This window comes from Chiloscyllium plagiosum, unplaced genomic scaffold (genome assembly GCF_037043375.1).
Source record: "Chiloscyllium plagiosum isolate Xiang-an unplaced genomic scaffold, Cpla_swu_hap1 HiC_scaffold_16, whole genome shotgun sequence".
NCBI lineage: Eukaryota > Metazoa > Chordata > Chondrichthyes > Orectolobiformes > Hemiscylliidae > Chiloscyllium > Chiloscyllium plagiosum.
The window spans coordinates 7993760-8001582 of record NW_028270154.1 but is presented as its reverse complement, the minus strand read 5'-3'; the positions used below and the strand labels follow the sequence as shown (position 1 = coordinate 8001582).

Genomic DNA, 7823 nt, shown 5'->3' with positions numbered 1-7823 from the left:
TGTCGGAGAAATAGTCTTCGTGGATGCAGCTATCTAAACCGTTTGGCCCTTAAGAAATCAGACTGCACACCGGTCGAGCAAAATCATCGACTAAATATTGAAAAGCTTCGCATAAGTACGTGAATGTATGTTTGAGGTGGGTCTCCCTTTGCAACTGCAGGCGCATGGACGACATTTGAGACATTCGTCACTGCATTGTATACTTTACAGATCACTTGCTAAATCTAAGCTGGAGGATATTGTCCTGGTTAGAACTGGATACTTTAGGAACCCTTTAGTACAGTATGATGCTTATGAGGACTTTTGCACGACACAACTCGGAATGTGGTTTGCGTTTTATTGAAATGTAGCAGAAGCGGGCTTGCCCACCTCAGGGCAGGTATGCGTAGGGGAAAACCTACGCGAAATATTTGAGATTATATGCTGTTTTTAATAAGGAAAGTGGAAACAAATGTTTTGTTTCGTGAGTGGCGATTTAACCGAAGGCAGTTTTTTTTTAATTGTCAAAGGATTATGCTGTGTTTTAGCCATCGGGATTTGCGAACCTGAACAAATTACCTAAACAAGTGATGGAATCAAATTATATTAACTGTTACAAAGCAATTCATTATACATTTAATTGGAACGATTTTATAGGTCTATTGAGGAATAGGGCATGGGAATCAACTGGACAGTTTTCTCATAAAGTGCCCACTTGGGTATCTGTTAATGTGTCATTATGTACCTTTAAGATCTGTTTTATTAATTATTCCTTTTAATTCGGATTGGAAATGTACTATTGTTCTCTGCAGATATTAAGAAATAAACCAAAACCCAGACTGAGTTTCTCTGACAATGAGGAAGTCATGAAAGCAATGTTAAATATGCGAATAAATCATGTGAAAACTGTATTGTAAACAGCGTTTGGAAAAACGTAATTGAGACGATTTGTCTCGATATACTTTTTGCTTGTATCCGTCATGGCATATCTCATTATTTTAATTATATATCATTAGAAAGAAGCCATTACTTGTGTGAAGTGTTTGACAGTCAGAAAAGTTGTCAAAGTTACATGTAAAGGGGGACAAATAGTCAATGGTAGTCGTACCCTTTTAAAGTGATTTTAAATAAGTAAATGAATATATTAGTAGCATACTTTTTTTCCCCAGAAGTAGATGGTATTTATGTTGTGCAAGATTAATTAAAAATTATCTATGTCCTGAAACAGCCTCGCTTTAAATGCTTGAATTGGGCTGGACTCTGCGTGACGCTTCGTACCAATAGAAAGCACGGTTGCTCCGAGAGATCTACCCTCCTTCATCTCTGATCGGACTCGAGCAAGAAGACAAAGGACCTCTGCAGCTAAATATTGCGGCGTTATTCTGCAAGGCGGAGGTTGAATATTCACGTTTGTTTTCAACTTTGACATCGCTACTTGCAGTTATTATGGCTTCTCATAAAAATAACTGAGTGCAAACGGTTCAAGACAAATTTCTATTCCGTGTATACATCGATTCAGCAATAAAATAGCATGGCAGAAGGACGGAGCTTAGCATCGCGCACCCTGCTTTGTTTACTTCGCTTATTTTTCGTCACTGATATTGTTTTGGGGCAAATTCAATATTCAATTCCGGAGGAACTAGAGCATGGAGCTTTCGTGGGGAATATTGCCGAAGATTTAAAGTTAAGTATTAGGAGACTGGTCACTCGCAAATTTCGTCTCGTCACTGATGAGACGAGTAAATACTTCGATGTCGACTTAGAAAATGGGATTTTATTTGTTTCTGAAATAATAGAAAGAGAACAAATTTGTGGGCATATTTCAACCTGCGTAATTTCATTTGAAGTTGTGATGGAAAATCCTTTGGAAATATATAGCGTTGACGTGGAGGTGAGAGATATAAATGACAATTCACCTACATTTGTAAAGGACAAGATTTTCGTGGAAATCGCAGAGTCATTTGCCCCAGGAGCGCGCTTTCCTCTGGAGGGCGCACAAGATTTGGATGTAGGCAGCAATTCTGTCAGCGCTTACCGGATCAGTTCGAATGAATACTTCGGTCTCAACACACAGACCCGAAGTGACGGCAGTATAGTTGTTGAGTTGTTATTAGAGAGGTCTTTGGACCGAGAAAAAGATTCGACATTTCATCTTGTACTGACGGCGATGGACGGTGGCATTCCGGAGCAATCGGGTACAGCCGAAATAATAGTTACAGTTCTGGATGCGAATGACAACGCGCCTGTGTTCGAACACGAAAAGTATGAAGTCAGCTTGCTCGAGAATGTCCCGCAAGGCTTTTTGGTCATCCAGCTCAAAGCGAATGATGCAGATGAAGGGACGAATGCTGAGGTACAATATTTTTTCAACACACATACATCTCAAAGGGTGCGTCAGCTGTTCAGGCTGAACGCTGAAAGTGGAGAAATTGAAGTTCAAGGTGTTCTAGACTTTGAAGAGTCAATTGTTTACGAAATTGAAGTACAAGCTGCAGATAAAGGCGCGTTATCACTGGCGGGACACACTCAAGTCCGGGTCACATTAATTGATGTCAATGACAACACGCCCGAAGTTAAAGTGACCTCCGTATCCAATGCAATCCCTGAAGATGCGGCGTTAGGTACGACAATAGCTTTAATTAGTGTAACGGATAGAGATACTGGAGACAATGGGCGAGTTGATTGTCAAGTGCTTACGGGCAGTCCTTTTAAACTCCAAGAATCTCTGAAGAGCCAGTATAAGTTAATTACAAATGGCATACTAGATCGTGAAATGGTTCCTTTGTACAATGTGACTATTATTGCTTGGGACGCTGGGATTCCACCTCTTTACACAAATAAAACTATTGTGGTGTTCGTAACAGATATAAATGACAATACGCCGAGGTTTACGCAGTCTTTATATACTGTATACGTGAAAGAGAACAATGCTCGGGGTATTTCATTCTTTACAGTTACGGCTTTGGATCCCGATTTTGGACAAAATTCGCGCGTATCCTATTCTATTCTGGGTAACCAATACGAAGATTTTTCAGTTCCAATTTATATTGATATTAATTCCAACGATGGAAGCATCTATGCGCTACGTTCTTTTGACTATGAACAAACAAAAAGCTTTCAAATTCGCGTGCAAGCAACGGATAATGGAATTCCTAAACTGAGTAGTAGCACTACTGTTACTGTGACTGTTCTCGATGAAAACGACAATGCCCCCGTAATCATTTCTCCTATAACGAGAAATGGTTCGGCGACGTTGCAAAAGGTACCTCAATCAGCATTTCCGGGATATTTAGTTACCAAGATAATCGCGTCTGATGCAGATTCTGGCCAGAATGCACGACTTTCCTTTCAATTACTTGGAGCTACAGACAGTAGTCTAGTCAGTTTAGGGCCTCAATCTGGGGAAATCAAGTTAGCTCGGCCACTTACTGATAAAGATCTCACTACACAACGTCTGAATATCCTCGTGCAGGACAACGGAGAGCCAAACCTTTCGAGCAAAGCATCCTTATTTTTTTCAATAATGAGCAGCGCTAATGAAACATTCGTTGAATCGCGTGATTTCCTTAAGAAAACCGAGTACTTTTCAGATCTTAATTTCTATTTAATAATTACTTTGGGGACAATTTCCTTGATATTTTTTGTGGCAATTATCATCCTTTTTGTCGTTAAATTGCGTCAAGGTACACACGTTCGTGATTCCAATTCTAAGTTTTGTTGCGCGGGTTCAAATTCTTTGGATAGCCGTAATCAGAGGCAGTCTCCAGGAGAATATCTGAACTATCTTGGAAAAAAACAAACGATCTCTGTTCGTAATCGCCAGGACTATAGGATGTATTTATCCCCAAATGCACAGGGAACTGACTTTTTGTTCATTAAACCCTACGATGCAACTTTGCCCTGCAGTGAAGTGAATGAAAATACTATCAACACCTCGACAGAGCACGCTGACGAAACAATTACGTTGAACGATAGATATCGCAAAGGGGAACAGTTAAACGTACGTGGCCAAGATTGATGCAAATGTGAGTTTAGTTTTCAATACCTGCTGCGTTTTCTAAGAATTTCAAAAGACTTCAGAAGTTCGAAACCTCGGGCTATTTTCCAAGGTCTACTCCACAATGATTCAGATGCCATTCATGTCTTCCCTTATTTCTTCTTTTAATTGAACTTATGACGGTAGCGTTCTTGTTGTTTTTAACAGGATTAAATTAATATCTCTCAATCGTACTTTAACATTGTTCACTAGTATGAATCAACTAACATATTTCATTTTCTGACATTTTCCTCTTTGCCAAAACGCACAGGGTTAAGTTTTCAACATGTTCTGTGCGTAAAGGTGATGCTGAACATCGTCATGCTATCATGCTATCTTTTTTTTCGCTGATAGCAATGTTACCAGAATGTAGGTTTTGTTCAAAGGAACCGAGAGAACACCCGATCGTTTCAATAGAGAACAGTGGAAGATAATATTGAGTACACACTGTGTCCAGTAGGAAAGAGTAAGTAATATGCACATATGGCTGGTCATCTTTGGACTATCCATGCCACTGCCAGGAATCGAAAAGGCAGCGAATGGAGGCGGGTTGGGCCAGGGCCATTTGCGATAGATTCATTGGCAGTCCCGGTTTAGTCAATGCATCTGGAGAGTGTTCCGCCCGACTATACTCTAAGTGAAAGCAAATGCATCCGCTAGCTGATCCTGAACCATATGCCAGGTGTAACTTTTCTCGGAATCCGTGTTGCACACTCCACTGAACAGTGCCCCCTCCCTCCCCCCAAATAAAAACACGCAGTAGAATTAGACTTGTATATTAAAGGGATATTCATGTTTTATAAAATTAGGACGCAACCTCAGAAAGGCCCAAAAGGATAAGCAGTATAACTGACACCCATAGATTTCGTTGAAATGTTCGTGTGAAAACTAAACTTGCGATGTTTTTTTCGAGGAGTATAGCTTCTTTCCCAATGGCTAATTGAAAAGAAAATACATGAAAAACTCGAAAATTATTCAATATTTCTCGCTAAATTTCGTACAAAATTAATGCAGTGAAATGTGCCTCATCGCTAATCCATTGTTCACAGTGGGGTGAACTGTGCATAATGGGAAAAAAAGCCCAGTGATATTAATTTGACTCCCTTGGTCAACCTTTTGAACTTAAATATCATGGTCAATATACATCAGTTCTGACAGACTCCTGTTATAGTTATATCAGCGCACCTTTAAAACGGTGTGGAATTTTACATTTTCACTGGCATTTGAGATGGATTGCAAGCATTGCAACCTAAACACATATTGTACTTTGGGACAAGTAGATTTGGCTTACTATGCTGGTATTCCAATATAACATGCTCCAAACAACGAAGATAAGAAATACTTATTATAGTGAATTAATCAAATTATGAACTACATTTTGTCTATTCAATAGTTATGAAACAATAGAAATCAATATTGATAAATAATTGTATTAATATTCCTTATGGATTTTTTTTTCTATGCATTAGTGGGATTGGATTGCAGTAGTTGCATGTCAATTCGATCAATTGGAAGTTTTATTGTCTGTTTCCCTATCATATAGAACTAACAGGTTATATCTGTGCACTTCTATTAATATTCTCCATGCATTATTTACGCTAAAGTTGAAATGCTTTATCTTTCATACTACAGAATATAACAACAACATTTGGACAATGACAGAGTTCACTGGATTTCCCAAATGATTAATAGCAAACCATCGATGCCATTGCAACAACGTTGAACTAATGACTTCCATATATGTGTCATTGAAGGATTTCTTTTTAATGGCTCCATTACCCAGCATGGTTCCAACGATATTAAGACTTTTCACAAATTGTAATGTGAAAATTAATTGTTATTTACCTGTGTGTTTTTTTGTTAGATGATATATAAACGTTTGAGTTCACAATTATTTTTGAATTGCTTGGATCAAATAAACTACTGAAATAATCAGTAGTGTGCAAAACGGATATGTTCTTAATTATTGTACGATGTTTTGAAGAAACTTGCATTTTGTATCCTATAAATGTCTTAACCATTCACCGATATACATACTTAATTTATCCGTCTGAATGTTATGCATGAAATGATGCAACATGCAGCCAGCAATACAATCACCAGTGATACAAAAGGCATATTAAAGACATACTTGGTTAGGTTTGATGAAGAACAATTCTCATCACAGATGCTCTTACGTGCTAATTTATGAGATTTCTTTATTATTATTCACTCGTGGAACGTGTGCATTGCTGACTCGGTCAGCATTTATTGTCTCTTACCAGATGCCATTGAGTGGGTGATGGTGAGATGCTAATTTATAAACTTTTTGCGGTCGTGAAAACAGATTTATTTTGCGAGATAGCGACTATAACAACTATTAATTACTATATTTCATTATTTACATTAAACAGAATTCTGATTTTTTTGTGGCAACGTTTAAAAGCATGACGATTTTACATCCAAAAGTATTCAACAGGTATGAATTACGTAATGAAGATGCTAGTCGACAAATATGTATAAACATGCAAAGAAATGAACTAGGAGCAGAAATAAGCTGTTAAGCCATTCTCAGCGAGCTCTTGCACATTTAAAAAATTAGGGAGAGTTATCCTTGGTATTAATAGAAATGAATATAGTCAATAAAGTTAAATTAATGTCGATTGTCAAGATCTGACTTTTTAAAAAGTGTTTTAGAAACTAATCAGAGTTGCAAATTTGCTAGAGGCCAGTGTGATGGTACAAGAATGGAAATGGGATTAGGACAGTAAGATCTTTGTTGACGACAGGTAATAGGCTGAACAAACCCCTTCTGTAGTCTAAACGTCTTCCAGTCCATGAGAGTGTCAGCATTTGTGGAGAGATGAAATTTGTTAACATTTTGAGTCCAACAGGACAATTCTTCATAACTGAAGAGGGCTGGAAAATGATGTTTTTACACTGTCGCCAAAGACTTGTTGTAGCAATTGGAGGAGATGGTGAGGGTGCTGAGAGCAAAGTACATAGGATTTATTAGTTGTACGGTTGCCACCCATGCTCTTGCTCCTCCTCGCCCTTGTGAGTGTCATAAAGAAAACATAATTTTCCATCCCACTTTCATTCTGAAGTTGAGTCACATTGAACACAAAAAAATTAACACCGTTTCTCTTTTCATACGTGATGTTAGAATTGCCGAGTTTCTCTCGCACCTTCTGATTTTTTAAGAAAATTAATCACTTTGCTTGGCTTGATCCTTTGGATGCAATCAGCTCTGGAAGTGAAGCAGGTGGCATTTCTCATTAAATTATGTTTTAAAATGTTAGACCTTGAATAATCTACCTCACCAGTACATATTCAGAAAACAGAACACGGGATTAAATTGTATTCTTTGCTTCCAAACTCGTACTTTGTTTTCTTTAAACACTTTTGGAATGGCAGGACAATCCGATGAGGGGATATTGGATACTGGCTCTGTGCCCATTAGAATTTGGGGAAATGTGAGATGATCAGAGTATTTCCTAGGCTGGCTATAAGAAGGATGTTTTTCTTTTATGGCTACAAAACATTAAGATATAGTTTCAGAATAAGTGGTCTCCCTCCCCAGAAGTACACGAATGATAGTTTTATAATTCTTTCGTGGAGTCACCAGAATCTTTTTCCACAGAACAAAATAAGAAATTTCGTTGTGAAATTAATTCCATGTGCAAGCAGACGGGGTTTTGAAAGATGAAGGAATCGAAAGCTATGAGTAGACAAGAAATAGGGCTGAAATCACAACTGGATCAGCTAGGAACATATGTACCGTTGTTGCATTTGGGTTGAAGGATTAGTAGGTTGTCGAATCCTAACC

The 7823-nt window shown here is 38.1% G+C and overlaps 1 pseudogene across 1 annotated transcript; it reads left to right on the top strand.

Moving 5' to 3' along the window:
- Positions 1-1357: 1357 nt before the first annotated feature.
- LOC122551940 (protocadherin gamma-B2 pseudogene) lies at positions 1358-7339 on the top strand (annotated as a pseudogene). Its single transcript, XR_015759631.1, has 2 exons — positions 1358-4004; positions 5648-7339. The product of XR_015759631.1 is annotated as a protocadherin gamma-B2 pseudogene (transcript).
- Positions 7340-7823: the final 484 nt, after the last annotated feature.